Source organism: Solanum lycopersicum, chromosome 10 (genome assembly GCF_036512215.1).
Source record: "Solanum lycopersicum chromosome 10, SLM_r2.1".
Taxonomy (NCBI): domain Eukaryota; kingdom Viridiplantae; phylum Streptophyta; class Magnoliopsida; order Solanales; family Solanaceae; genus Solanum; species Solanum lycopersicum.
The window spans coordinates 56,370,482-56,386,603 of NC_090809.1; positions in this window are offsets into that span (position 1 = coordinate 56,370,482).

Genomic DNA, 16,122 nt, shown 5'->3' on the forward strand with positions numbered 1-16,122 from the left:
ACAAAATCTGATTTATTAATAACGAAATTATTTGTCCTTGATAATCAAATTTGTTGTAATGCCTTTTGCTCCCTTGGCGATTGAACTCACAACCTCCAAATTGAAAATGAAGGGTGCTTACCATCCGCACACTCCCTCTCTCTCGTCATAACTCGCTAATATCAATCTTACTACTAAAGTTAAAAAGAATAATTCAATCTTTGATTGACCAAACAACTAAGTTAATGGAAAGCAGCACCAAAAAATTCTAATAAGCTATTAGAAATAATGAAAAAAAAGTTCTTTTTATCATTGAAATATGCAAAAAGAAAAGATTTTTTTTTTTTTAATAAAAACAAGATCTCCATGAAGAAGTTAAATATCTCCTTAAATATATGATGATTATTCGACTAAAAAAAAAGAAAATATAACAACCCTTTGCAAAGATGGAACAATTTCAAATAATTACTTGTACAATCATAATTATCAAAGCTTCTGCCGCCTTCTTTCTTGTAGTGTTCTTGGTTCATCTTATGAAAGGGGACAAGTTAAACTTTCACTGTAGATAAGAAGTAGATAATTTGAGTTGACGTATCAGGTGTTTAGTATTAATGTGACCTACAATGGTGTTTGCCAATGGATTCGTTATTTATGTTTTCTTTTTCTATCTTTGAAATGGGAAGGGTAGGATCACATTCTTTGTTATACCTCTAAGTGGTCAGGTGGATTTAGTTTAAGATATTTAATAATTCTATTGGGGAAAATCTGTCTTCTATGAGTACTACTTTTTGTACCATTTTCTAATTGTACAAAGTTTGCCTCTTTATATCCTCTCCTCATTCTATTCACCTTTGGTACATATACAAGACTAGGTTTCAAGAATACCAATTATATTGGAGAATGGTGTAAACATTATTATCAAAGCAACATATATTGTATATTATATAGGATTCAATATGTGTAATTTTTCTTACTTTGTTTATTCATAAACACCTCGCTTTTGAAAGGTCTTTTCCTACAATATAACCTCCTTACTTCTATATTAAAATGTAAATGACATTGATGAGAGATTTCAGATTTAATTAGAATACATTCAAATCATATGAGACTTGATAAAGTTAGGGCTACAGATCAAAGCAAGCCAAGTTTTCCAAACAAAATTTCACCGGAAGCCTTAAGAGGATTTCAATAATGAGATCAAAGCAAATCAAGATTATTTGTTCATCAGATTCTGAATTTTCTTTCATTCCTTCACTATTCTCTCCATTGAGTTATTTACCAAGTAGCATTGTGATATGGTGATTCTTTGAGGAAATGTTGGAACTCATAAACAAAGAAAGCAAATATAAAGAAAATTTTGGAGCTGATAAAGAAAAAAGTAATTATAGTATCACATTAAAAAAAAATATCACATTTGGAATCACCCCAATAGTTACATCCTGATGATAATCATAATTATCTTCTTTTTTCAACTTAATTTCAATCGTTATTCCCAGTATAAGATTGGAAAATTTATGATTATTCATGGACTTCAATTCATAAAATTCAGGTACGGGAGACTTTCTTTTTCTTCAATTTTTGGACATACACACTTCATTTCATACAGGTCAATTTTTTGGGAATTTTTTTTTTGTCAACTTTAACTTTTGCAAATTCAAAGATGACTGATTCTACATTTTGTAGACCGTTGTTGAAGTTATCATGTGGAGGAGAGAAAATAGGTGATCAAACTTCAGATTATTGATTTTGGTATGAAGGTATCATTTTTAACATGTTATTATTTATGAAAATGTTACTAAAAATGAAGAGATGGTTCTTTCTCTCTTGCTATATTTATACTGCATTCACTTGACGAAAATCACTAAATATTAATTATATTAAATCTCACTTTAAATTTTCATGCCATAAAAGTCATATTTCTTTCCATAGCTTGATTTGTTAGACAATAAATGACCTTTTCAAGTAAAATATTTACTAGTACCATGATTTATGGCTAGTCAAAATTTGACTTATATGATATATTACTAACACATAAGAATGTGCTCAAGCATAGCCATATGTCCTTGTCGTGATATCATCATGATATCACATATTATATATACTACTTGGTCCTGGCTATCAAAGTTGAATTACAGATTTAATACTATATTGAATTAAAAACTAATTAAATGGTCATGTTTTATTTACGTAAAGATAGAAGTAGAAGCCCAACATTTGCATTTAATTCGTTAGTTATGACATTATAAATTTTCTTAGTTATATCTAATTAAAGTAAACTTACTTGAAAAAAAACATTTCTTTTTCATTCCATAACTATGATGAGTACAGATTATAGGCCGAAATCGTTTGCATGTTAAAATATTATATGGCATCTCTTCATTTCTATTTAGAGATGCATGAAAAATTAGATTATTAAAGAAGTTACTATTAGTCTATTCCAGTTCATTGAAAAGTCCAAATATTGGTACGACTCAATTCAACATTTCCTTCTCTCAGATTTGATGATCAGTTCATCTATTCCAAAGTCAAAGTACGTAGCACATTAGAGCATAATCACCTTGAATTCTTAGTTAATTCGTCTCAGAAGACAGTGTGTGTGTGTGTGTATATATATATATATATATATATATATATATATATATTAAAATTGGTCATTTTGGATGTGGTGATCAACTAGCTCCATAGATAAGGTCTTAATGGACGTCCGTGTAAAGTTTTGGCAAAAATAATCTCATAATTTCGAATCACAAAAAAAGATGAGGACTATAGCACACGAAAATCGGTAAAATGAAAGGTTTACATGGTCTGGACTCGTTTGACATTGAAAATGGATAATTTTGGCTTTGGTGACCAACTGGATCCATAGATAAATCCTTAACGATGTCTGTATAAATTTTTGGCAAAAAATGATATTGGAATTCTTGATCACCTTTAAAGATGGTGGACTATAACACACGAAAATTGGTAAAATATTTTATTTATCTGCTCTTGGGCTTGTTTGACCTTGAAAATGAGACGTTTTAACTCTAGGACCAACCGACTCCATAGATAAGGTTTTAACGGATGTCCGTGTAAGTTTTTGGCAAAAATGATCTCAGAAGTTTTGATCATCAAAAATAATGGTGGATTATAGCATATGAAAATTGGCAAAATTGGGGGTTTACCTACTCTAGGACTCGTTAGACCTTGAAAATGGGTCTTTTGGCCGTGGTGAAAGGTCGACTCAATAAATTAGGTATTAACTAACATATGTGTAAATTTTTGGCAAAAATAATTTCGGAATTCGGATCACTAACAAAAGATGGTTAACCATAGCATACGGAAATCGACAAAATGGGGGGTTTACTTGCTTTGAGCTCGTTTGACCTTGAAAATGGATTGTTATGGCAGAGGTGATCAACCAGATCTATAGATAAGGTCTTAACAAACCTTTGTGTAAATTTTTGGCAAAAATGATCTTGGAATTATGGATCACCAAAAAATGGTGGAATAATAGCACACGAAAATCGCAAAAAAATGGAGGGTTTACCTATTCTAGGGCTCATTTGACCTTTTTGATAATGAGCCATTTTGGTCATGGTGACCAATCGGCTCCATAAATAAGGTATTAATGTACGTCCATACAAATTTTTAGCAAAAATGATCTTGGAATTTCAGATCACCAAAAATGATGGTGGACTAAAGCACACGAAAATCAATAAAATAGGTAGTTTACCTACTCTAGGCTCGTTTGGCCTTGAAAATGGGCTGTTTCGGCCGTGGTTACCAACCAGCTCCATAGGTAACGCCTTAACAGACGTCCTGTAAATTTTGGCAAAAACAATCACAGAATTTCGGATCACCAAAAAAATAGTGGACTATAGCACACAAAAATTTACAAAATAGGGGTTTTACCTACTAATTTGGGGCTCATTTAACCTTTAAAATGGGCAGTTTGGGTCGTGATAACCAACCAGATCTATAGATAAGGTCTTAGCTAACGTCTATGCATGTTTTTGAAAAAAATGATCTTGGAATTTTGAATTACCAAAAAAGATGGTGGACTATAACATATAAAATCGGTAAAATGGGGGGTTTACCTTCTGTGGGCTAGTTTGACCTTTAAAATCGATCGTTTTGGCTGTGGTAACCAAACAGATCAATATTTAAGGTATTAATGGACATCTGTGTAAATTTTTGGCAAAAATTATTTTGGAATTCCGGTATACCAAAAAAATATTGGACTATATAGCACACGAAAATCAACTAAATAGGGGGTTTACTTGCTTATGGGCTTGTTTTACCTAAAAATGGGATATTTTGGCCGTGGTGACGAACTGATTTCATAGATAAGGTCTAACTGGACGTCCATGCAAATTTTTGGCAAATATGATTTCAAAATTTCGGATAACCAAAAAAGATGGTGGACTATAGCCCACAAAAATCAGCAAATAGGAGGTTTATCTACTCTAGGCTCGTTTGACCTTGAAAATGGGACCTTTTGACCATGGTGACCGACTGACTCTATAGATAAGGTCTAACAGACGTCCATGAAATATTTTGACAAAAATGATGTCGGAATTTTGGATCACCAAAACAAATGGTAGACTATGACACACGAAAATCGACAAAATAGGGGGGTTACCTGCTCTAAGGCTCATTTGACCTTGATAATATGTCATTTTGACTGTGGTGAAAAACTAGATCCATAAATAACATATTAACGGATGTCCATGCATGTTTTTGGTAAAAATGATCTTGAAATTTTGGATCACCAAAAAAGATGGTAGACTTATAGCACACGAAAATAGACTATGTATGGGGTTTACCAGCTTTAGGGCTAGTTTGACCTTGAAAATTGATCGTTTTGGCCGTGGTGACCAACTCACTCCATAAATAAGGTCTTCACGAACATCCATTCAATTTTTGGCAAAACTGATCTCAAAATTTTGGATCAACGAAAAATATGGTGGACTATATCATAAGAAAATCGGTAAAATGGGGGTCTACTTTCTCTGGACTCGTTTGACCTTGAAAATAGATTGTTTTGGTCGTGGTGACCAATCGACTTCATTGATAAGGCCTTAACGGATGTCCGTATAAATTTTTGGCAAAAATGATCTCAGAGTTTTGGATCACTAAAAAAATGGTGAAAAATCGGTAAAGTTATGGATTTACCTACTCTTAGGCTCGTTTGATCTTGAAAATAAGTTCTTTTGGCTGTGATGACCAACCGAATCAATAGATAAGGTCTTAACGGACGTCCCTGCGAGTTTTTCGCAAAAATAATTTTGAAATTTCATATCACCAAAAGATGGTAGACTATAGCACACGAAAATCAATTAAATTGAGGGTTTGCTTGCTTTGGGGCTCGTTTGACTTTGAAAATGGGTTGTTTTGACTATGTTGACTAACCAATTGCATAAATAAGGTTTTAACGGACGCCGGTGTAATTTTTTAGCAAAAATTATCTCAGAATTCTGGATCACCAAAATCCCTTGAACGATAGCATACGAAAATTGACTAAATTGGGGTTTACCTGCTATGTACTCGTTTGACCTTGAAAATAAGCCGTTTTGACTGTGGTGACCAACCAGTTCTATAGATAAGGTCTTAATGGACGTCTCTGTTAATTTTTAGCAAAAATAATCTCGAAATTCTGGATCACTAAATAGATAGTAGACTATAGGACACGAAAATTGACAAAATGGGGTGCTTACTTGATTTAGGCTCGTTTGACCTTGAATATGGGCTGTTTTAGTCGTGGTGTCCAACCCAATTTGGATTGCAGGCTGCAACTCGCCTGCATGAAGCCAGAATCGCTAGTAATCGCCGGTCAGCCATACGGCAGTGAATTCGTTCACGGGCATTGTAAACACCGCCCGTCACACTATGGGAGCTGGCGGCGGATGTCAGCGGTTCGAGTCCGCTTACCTCCAACTCGTGAACTTAGCCGATACAAAGCTTTATGATAGCACCCAGTTTTTCTGATTCGGCGGTCAATCCATACATAAGGTCTAAACGGATGTACATGTAAGCTTTTGACCAAAATAATCTATGAATTGTGAATCACCAAAAATATTATAGGCTATAGCACACAAAAATGGCAAAATATGGGGTTTACATGGCCTGAAGCTTATTTGACCTTGAAAATAAGGTGTTAATGGACATCTGTATAAATTTGTCAAAAAATATCTCATAATTCTGGATCACAAAAAAGACGGTGGACTTTAGCATACGAAAATTGGAAAAACGAGGTATTTACCTGCTATAAGGTTCGTTTGACCTTGAAAATGAAAAGTTTAGGCCATGGGGATCAACCGAATCCACGGGTAAGGTCTTAATGGATGTTCGTGTAAGTGTTTGGCAAAAATTATCTCGTAATTCTGGATCACCAAAAAAGATGGTGAACTATAGGACACGAAATCGGCAAAATAGGTTGTTTACCTGCTCTAGGATTCGTTTGACTCTTAAGCCGTGGTGACCAAACAATTCTATATATAAGGTCTTAGAGAATGTTTATGAAATTTTATGGTTGAAATAATCTCAAAATTATGCATCACCAGAAAAGATGGTGGATTATATCAAATGAAAATTGGTAAAATGGGGTCTACTTGCTCTGGAACTGATTTGACCTTGAAATAGGCCGGTTAGGCCGTGATGACCAATCAACTCCATAGATAAGGCCTTAATGTACGTCTGTGTAAATTTTTGATAAAAATGATTTCGAAAATCCAGATCATAAAAAAAGATGGTAGACTATAGCACACAAAAATCGGCAATATTTGGGGTTTACCTGCTCTGGACTCGTTTGACCTTGAAAATGGATCGTTTTGGTTGTCGTGACCCACCGACTGTATAGATAAGGTCTTAATTGATGTCCATGCATGTTTTTGGCGAAAATGATCCCACAATTTGGGATCATAAAAAATAATGGTGGACTATAGCAAACGAAAATCGACCAAAATAGGAGGTTTACCTTCTCTAGGCTTGTTTAACCTTGAAATTGGGCCATTTCTCTTTGGTGAACAACCAGCTTCATCGATAAGGTCATAATGAACGTCCATGCAAACTTTTGGCAAAAAAGATGTAAGAATTTTTTATCACTAAAAATGATAGTGGAATATAACACATGAAAATTAACAAAATGGGGGGTTTACCTTTTGTGGGGCTCGTTTGACCTTGAAAATAGAACGTTTTAGCCATGGTGACCAACCGTCTCTATAGATAAGGTCTTAATGGACATCCATGTAAGTTTTCGATAAAATTAATCTTAGAATTCCGGATCACCAAAAAAGATTGTGGACTATATATAGCACACAAAAATTGAAAAAATATGGGTTTACCTACTCTGGGCTCGTTTGACCTTAAAAATTGATCGTTTTTACCATGGTGACCAACAAATTCCATAGATGAGGTCTTAACGACCCTTTGTATAAATTTTTGGCAAAAATTATTTTGGAATTCTGGATTAACAAAAATACCATGGACTATAGTATACAAAAGTCGGTATAATGGGGGGGGGGGGGGGGGGCTTACATACTCTTGGCTCATTTGAGCTTTAAATTGGACCGTTTTGATCGTGGTGACCAACCGACTCAATAGGTAAGGTCTCAACGGACATCCGCATAAATTTTTGGCAAAAATGATCTCATAATTTCAGATCACCAAAAAAGATGTGGACTATATAAGACACGAAAATTGGCAAAATGGGGGGTTTACCTTCTCTGGGCTTGTTTTTACCTTGAAAATGGATCGTTTTGGCCATGATGATAACTGCCTACATAGATAAGGTATTAACGAATGTTCGTGTAGTTTTTTGCAGAAATAATCTTGTAATTTCGGATCACCAAAAATCTCATGGACTATAGCACACAAAAATTGACAAAATTGGGATTTACCTTTTTGGTCTCCATTTACCTTAAAAATAGGCCGTTTTGGTCGTGGTGACCAACCAAATTCATAGATATGGTCTTAACGGATATCTATATAAATTTTTGGCAAAAATGATATCAAAAAATTTGGATAATAAAAAAAAGATGGTGGACTATATATCACACGAAAATTGATAAAATAAGGGGTTTACCTTCTGTTGGGCTCAGTTGACCTTGAAAATGGGCCGTTTTGGTCATGGTGATCAACCTCATTAGATTAGTTATTAATGAACATCTGTGTAAAATTTTTCCAAAAAGGATCTCGAAACTCTAGATCACCAAACAATATGGTGGACTATATAGCACAAAAAATAGCAAAATGGAGGTTTACCTGCTCTAGGCTCGTTTGACCTTGTAAATGAGTCATTGTAGCCGTGCTGACAAAATGACACCATAGAAAATGTCTTAACAGACGCCCGTGTAAATTTTTGGTAAAAGTTATCTGGGAATATGAGATCACTAAAAAAGATGGTGGACTACACAAATTGAACAAAATGGAGGGTTTTGCGTGTTTTGGGCTCGTTTGACCTTGAAAATGAGCCGTTTTGATCGTGGTGACCAACGACTCCATTGATAAGATCTTAATGGGCATCTGTGTAATTTTTCTGCAAAAATTATATTGGGATTTTAGATAATATAAAAAGATGGTAGATTGTAGCATACGAAAATTGTTAAATTGGGGGATTTACATGCTTTGGGGCTCGTTTGTCCTTGAAATTGGACTATTTTGACCGTGGTGATCAACCAACTCCATAGATAAGTTCATAAATGACGTCCATACAATTTTTGCTAAAAATGATTTTGGAATTCCAAATCACAAAAAAATCACATGATTATAGCACACGAATTTCAGAGAAATATGTGTTTACCTGCTCTTGGGATCGTTTGATCTTTAAAATGGGTCGTTTTGGCCATGGTGACCAACCAAATCCATAGATAAGGTTTTAACGGACATCCATGTATTTCAAGTTGTGTATTTTAATGCATGTGTATTATTATGCATGTTAGTTTTAATGCACCAAATCAAATAATTAATTAGAAATAATAAAAGCAAATGTAACAATCCATATTTTTTTTGCATTTTGTGAAGTGGTTGTGTATTTGGATTAAAGGAGAGCTTTTTAATTAATGACTTATATGACTTTTTTTTAGTGAAAAGGTATGTTTTATCTTTAAAATGTGCCCCCTTTCTCCGTAGGATAAACTAGATACATTGCCAATGTTTTAATGTATTTTCACGGAAAGTTTTGGTTGTTTTCCTTCGAAAATTTCGGATCACAAAAGTTCCATAGATTATAACACACCAAAGTCAGGAAAATCTGTGTTTACCTGTTTTGGGGCTCGTTTAAACTTGAAAATTCGCTTTTTCCCTATAGGATGAATTGGATACATTGCCAACATCTTAATGGACGTCAATAATTTTTTTTCATTTCATTTCGGGAATTTCGAATCACAAAAATTCCATGGACCATAGTACATTCAAATCATTTAAATATGCATCTACCTACATTAGACTTGTTTGAACTTGAAAATGCACTCGTTTTCCCCACGAGACAAACTATATACATTGTCAACGTCTTCACAAACATATATGAAAAATTTCAGCCATTTCGTTTCAAGAATTCTAAATCACAAAAATTGCATGGAGTATAGCACACAAAAATCAGAAAATATGTGTTTACCTGCTTTGAGACTCGTTTGAACATGAAAATTCGCTCGTTTTCCTCGCGGGACGAACTGGATACATTGCCAACGTATTAACGGATGTTCACTAAAAAATTTGACCATTTTGTTTTTGGAATTGTGAATCACAAAAATTTCATTGACTATATCACACGAAATTGGAATGATCTATGTTTATCTACTTTGGGGCTCATTTGAACTCTAAAATTCACTTGTTTTGGAGCTTGTTTGAACTTGAAAAATGAGTCTGTTTTCCCTGTAGAACGAACTGGATACATTGACAATATCTTAACAGGCGTCTATGAAAAATTTTGGCCATTTTATTTCTCGAATTTCGGACCATAAAAATGCTATTGACTATAACACATGAAAATTGGAAAAAATTGCGTTTACCTGCGTTGGAGCTTATTTGAACTTGAAAATCTGCCCATTTTTCACTCGGGATATACCAGATACATTGCCAACGTCTTAAGGACGTCCCCAAAAATTTTTGGTCATTTATTTTGAGAATTCTGGATCACGAAATTTTAATGCACTATAATACACGAAAATCGGTAAAATCTGTGTTTACTTGCTTTGGGCTCATTTGGACTTGAAAATGCATCCGTTTTTCCCTAGGACAACTTGATTCATTGTCAATGTCTTAATGACGTCCAAAAACTTTTTGATTATTTTGTTTGGGGAATTCTGGTTACAAAAATTCATGGACTAGCACACAAAAATTGGAAAAATTACATTTTTTTACCTGCATTGTGGCTCGTTTGAACTTGAAAATGTGCCCGTTTTCCCGTGGGACAAACTGAATACATTGTCAATGTCTTAACGGACATTCACAAAAAAATTCGTCCATTTTGTTGAAAATTCAAGATCACAAAAATTCCATGGTCTGTAACACACAAAAATTGGTCAAATATGTGTTTTTCTACTCTTGGCTCGTTGACATTTAAAATGAGTCATTTGGGCCGTGGTGACCAACCGTCTCCATAGATAAGGTCTTAATAGACGTCCATGTAAATTTTCAGCAAAAATGACATTGAATTTCGGATCGCAAAAAATTCCATGGACTCTACACAAAAATCAATAAAATGAGATTACATGCTCTCGGGTCGTTTGACCTTGAAAATGGGTCGTTTTCTCCGTGGTGACCACCTATATCCATAAGGTCTTAACGGATTTCAATTATTTTTTGGCGAAAATGACACCGAAATTCTGAATCACCAAAATCTCATTGATGATAGCATATGTTAATCAACAAAATGAGGGGTTTACCTGCTAAGGGGCTTGTTTTTCCTTAAAAATGAGCCATTTTTATCGTGGTGACGAACCGACTCTATAGTAAGGTCTTAATGGACGTCCATGCAATGTTTTTAAAAAAAATGATCTCGAAATTCCGAATCACCAAAAAGATGGTGGACTATAGAACACGAAAATTAACAAAATAGGGGAACAAAGTGCCGCTTCGGGAAACATGGGTATTGAAAATCTTAAAAACCCGTAGGTTCCCAAATTTAAAGCAATTCCAACCAACATGACAGATCCTGCCGCAGGTTTACTTGCTTTAGGGCTCATTTGACCTTGGAAATTGTCTTTTGGCCGCGGTTACCAACTGAATCCATAGATAAGGTCTTAACGGACATCCATGTAAATTTTTGGCAAAAATAACGTCAGAATTTTGGATCACCAAAACTCTCATGAACTATAACACAAGAAAATCGATAAAATGAGGGGCTAACCTACTTTTAGACTCGTTGACCTTGAAAATGAGCTATTTTGGCCATTGTGATCAACTGACTTCATATATACGGTCTTAACAGACATCTCTTTACAATTTGGTAGAAATGATATTCGAATTCTGGATCACAAAAAAAGATGGTAGACTATAGCAATGGAAAATTGGCAAAATGGGGGCTTACTTTCTTTGGGAATCGTTTGACCTCGAAAATGAGTTGTTTTGGCAGTGGTGACCAAACGAATATATAGATAAGGTCTTAAAAATGTCCATGCAAATTTTTGGCAAAAATGATCTTGGAAATCTGGATCATCATAAAAGCTTGTCGACTATAACACATGAAAATTTACAAAATAGGGGGTTTACATGCTTTAGGGCTCGTTTGACCTTGAAAATGGAGCGTTTTGACCGTGGTGACCAACCGACTCCATAGATAAGGTCTTGACAGACGTCCATGTAAATTTTCATCAAAAAAGACGTTGGGATTTTGGATCACTAAAAATCTCATGGACTTATCGCACACGAAAATAAACAAATTAGGGGATTTAAATGCTTTGGGGCTCATTTGACCTTGAAAATAGACTGTGTTAGATGTGGAGACCAACCAGCTCCATAGATAATGTCTTGAAGAAATCCATGTAAATTTTTGGCAAAAATAATCTCAAAATTTTGGATCACTAAAAAAGATAGTGGACTATAGTGCATAAAAATCGATAAAATGAGGTTCTTACTTGCTTTAGGGTCATTTGAGATTTAAAATGGCCCATTTTAGCCGTGGTGACCAATCTAGTCTATAGATAAGGTCTTAACAAACGCCCATGCAATTTTTTGGCAAAAATGATCTCGGAATTCCGGATCATCAAAAATGATATGGACTATAGCACATGAAAATCATCAAATTAGGGGTTTTACCTGCTCTAAGGATCATTTGACCTTGAAAATGATCCTTTTTTGGCCGTGGTGACCATCTGGATCCATAGATAAGGTCTTAACGGACATTCTTATAAATTTTTGGCAAAAAATTCCGTATAACAAAAAATCCTATGGACTATAGCACACAAAAATCGACATAATGGGGGGTTTACCTGCTGTGGGCTCGTTTGACCTTGAAAATGAGTCATTTTTGTGCTGACCAACCAGCTCCATAGATAAGGTTTTAATTGACGTTCATGTAAATATTTAGGAAAAATGATCTTCGAATTCAAGATCACCAAAAAAAAATGGTGGACTATAGCACACGAAAATCATCAAAATGGGGGGGGGGGGTGTTACTTGCCCCGGGACTTGTTTGACCTTGAAAATGACCCGTTTTGTCCATAGTGGTGACCAATCGTCTCCATAGATTAGGGCTTAACGAACGTCCATGGTAATTTTTGGCAAAAATAATCTCAAAATTCCGAATCAGCAAAATATATATATATATATATATTAATATATATATATATTAATATATATATATATATATTAATATATATATATATATTAATATATATATATATTAATATATATATATATTAATATATATATATATTAATATATATATATATATATATATATATATATTAATCACTTCTATAGAGAAGCTAGCTTTGTTACTGATAAACTAGCTAGCATTAGAGAGGAACCTTCTTGGAGGCTAAGGTTTATATAATCTTTTGTGTTATGATATAGCACTGATTTGGTTCTTGAAGTTGTACAAGTGGTTACCAAATGAATTATAACTACGTGCACATTGATTTGGTTTTTGAAGTTGGAACTTAATGCTTGTGGACTTTATTGAAATATATGTATCTTAAGATAAAAATCTTTATTTATTATTGAACACAACTATATATATAGCCATGGTACTAATCAAACTACAATCATATTATTATAACTTCATTTTATCGTTGATCCTTGCATTGTGCGAGAATACAACAAAACATATAATGAAGTTATTACATAGAATTAGCTGCCAAAAGACCTTTGGTTGCCGCAATCAAGATTGTCACCAGTACTAACCCCAAGAATTCCGCAATACCTCCTGTAAAACCCAATTCGATCTTGTACCCTGTTGTCATTACCACAACCACATTCTAGGCCACCATTGATGATGTTTGTTATGACACCAAATCAAGGAAGATGATTGGCTGATCGATCACCGGCAGATGGGTTCCATCTTCCAATGATGACATCGTGGCAAGAAGGCTTTGGTGATTGAGGGTTCATCCTGAACCAGATAGTTGTCTTGAATGCGATGACTGGGTCTGTGGCTACTAAATCAGGATTGTTTAAAAGGTCCACTCCGATGGCTCGTCCACATGGCCCATAGTTGTAGTTGTTGTTTTGAAATGTCAAAATATACTAATTAGACACTACAAGTTCATCAAATTTTACCATATATAGGACAAATAGATTTATGTAGCTTACTGTGAAATTTGGATTGGGCCTCGTCCAAAATATTTCCTTCCAGGTGCACAAGGCCATTGACCACTTGGTATGCCTTTTCAGTTGTGATTACAGGGACATATGGTACCACGTTTTCCGTAATGTCTACATTGATGGCTCCACGAAACCACAAGGAAGTGGTCAACGATGATATGATTTGCAACTTTTTTCTTTTTATGCAAATGTTTTGAAAAATTTTACTTGAATTTCATTTTTGCAAAATAGAAGGATTGGCAATAATCTCAATTAAATTTTACTTAGCATTATTTTTGCACATATTGTAAAAATATCATACGAATGTTGTACACATAATTCTTAATAATTTATTTATTTCAATGACACGTTAGGCCCGTGCAATGCACGGGCATCATCCTTCTAGTATTAGTATAAACAAGAGTTTTGTATTGTGTTATTGGTACACCCTTGTTCCATCTTCCTCTAATATTTTTTAGATAATTTGGGTTGATAGAATTTTTTGGATCTCAAGAAGTCAACATATGGATTCATACTTAAAAGTAAGTTATTTCTTTTCTTGGTGTTTTGAAGTTATTTACACTTTGTTTGGATCATTGTTACCCACTGTTTCATAATCTATTGTATTATATTGTACTATATTGTATGGTAGAGACACAATGTTTGGCTAGACTGTATTATTTGTTGTTGTTTAATAACATTTTAATTGTTTGGTTTGATCGTATCGTATTGTATTGTAATTTATAAATTTACTAAAATATCCTAATTATTCTATTGTATGAGGTTTGACTAGATTCAAATAATTAAGATAAAGTGTAAAATAGTATTTTGAAATATTATGTAAATATATAATTGAAAAAAGAAATTAAGTAACAATAGGAACACACCAAATTGGTTGTTCCATAAATTATGGGTTTTCATTGTTACGTAACTAGGACTGTGCAAAAACCGAACCGACCAATAAACCGAACCGATAAAATGTTATTGGGTTTTTAATGGGTTTAGAAAAATAATTATTGGGTTATTGGGTCGGTTTTGATTTTTCCTATTGGGTTATTGGGTAAACCGATAACCCAATAAGACGATAGTTATTTACTACTTTACCCTTCCTCAATATTAAATATACATAATTTAATAAATAAATAGATTCAATATTAGCTTTTCAGGCTATGTGATTTTTTGATTAGGAAATTGGTGAGAACTTTGTTGATTATGTGGTGGATCAAGCAACTGTTCAAGCTTGTCTCGCTGAAATATTTTATTTTAGTTTTAATTCTAGTTCGTATTGTAGGCGATAGCTTTTGCAAGTTTGTGAATGTTAGTAATTTGATCAACATTCAAAGTTTTCTATTATGTTTTGGCGGTAAGTTGGTAACATGTAATTATAACATACGTACTATTATATATTATTTGATCGACTTTTTTTTATTGGCTTAACCGTAACAGAACCGATAACATCAAAATCAATAAACTGATAAATTTTTTTTTATTGGTTTGTTATTGGGTTAGCATATTTTAAAACCGAAAATCGATAAACCGAACCGATTATATGTAAAACTGAACCGAACCGACCGATGCACATCCCTATACGTAACAATGAAATTTAACAATACAATACAATACATTTTGAGTAACAATCGAAATAAACATTGTAGATATAATAACAATACAATACAATATAATAGATAACAATGATCCAAACATAGTGTTAGTTTTATTTCTCTCATGTTTCTTAATGTTAATCCTTTGGTTTTCCTTACTTTGTTTCATATGCTTAGATGAATTTTGTTGGACCCGTCTCAAGTTAAGCAAAACACAAAGTCATGAATTTTTATTATATAAACATTAATTAAATTTTTTTTTTGCCTTCTAAATTAATTATTTTTACATACATACTAGTTTTTTTAAAAAAATGACGCCTTAAGCTTTTTCCTCAATATGTAACTATAGTGGATTTCCCTTAGTAAGACCTTTGAGAAACACTTATGAGAAATGCTGGGAAATAATGAAATTTTGAAGATTTGTTTTAAATTACTCAAACCACATCAACCCATTTTCTTTTTTTAATTAGAGAAAATTGTTCCTGTCTTAAAAGACTATTTTGCGACAAAAGTTTAATTATAAGGATCATAAGTTTAATGTAGAGTGTTAAATCTTTCTATTTCGACTCTTTCTATGACACTAATCCCCCCAACCCCACCCCCAATTTAAATTATTTCAAAATTTTGCTCTCCTTTAACCCTAATATGAGTTTCACTAGTCTTCTTATTTTCTTGTTAGGTCGTATTTCTTTTTGTTTCATGATGTGTTTTTTTCTGCTTTGATATAACATTTTTTTCCAGTTTGATTCAATCATTCATAATGCCTTGTCGTGTCAGTGTTAATAATCATGTAATGTTTATGATTGATAATCAGTTG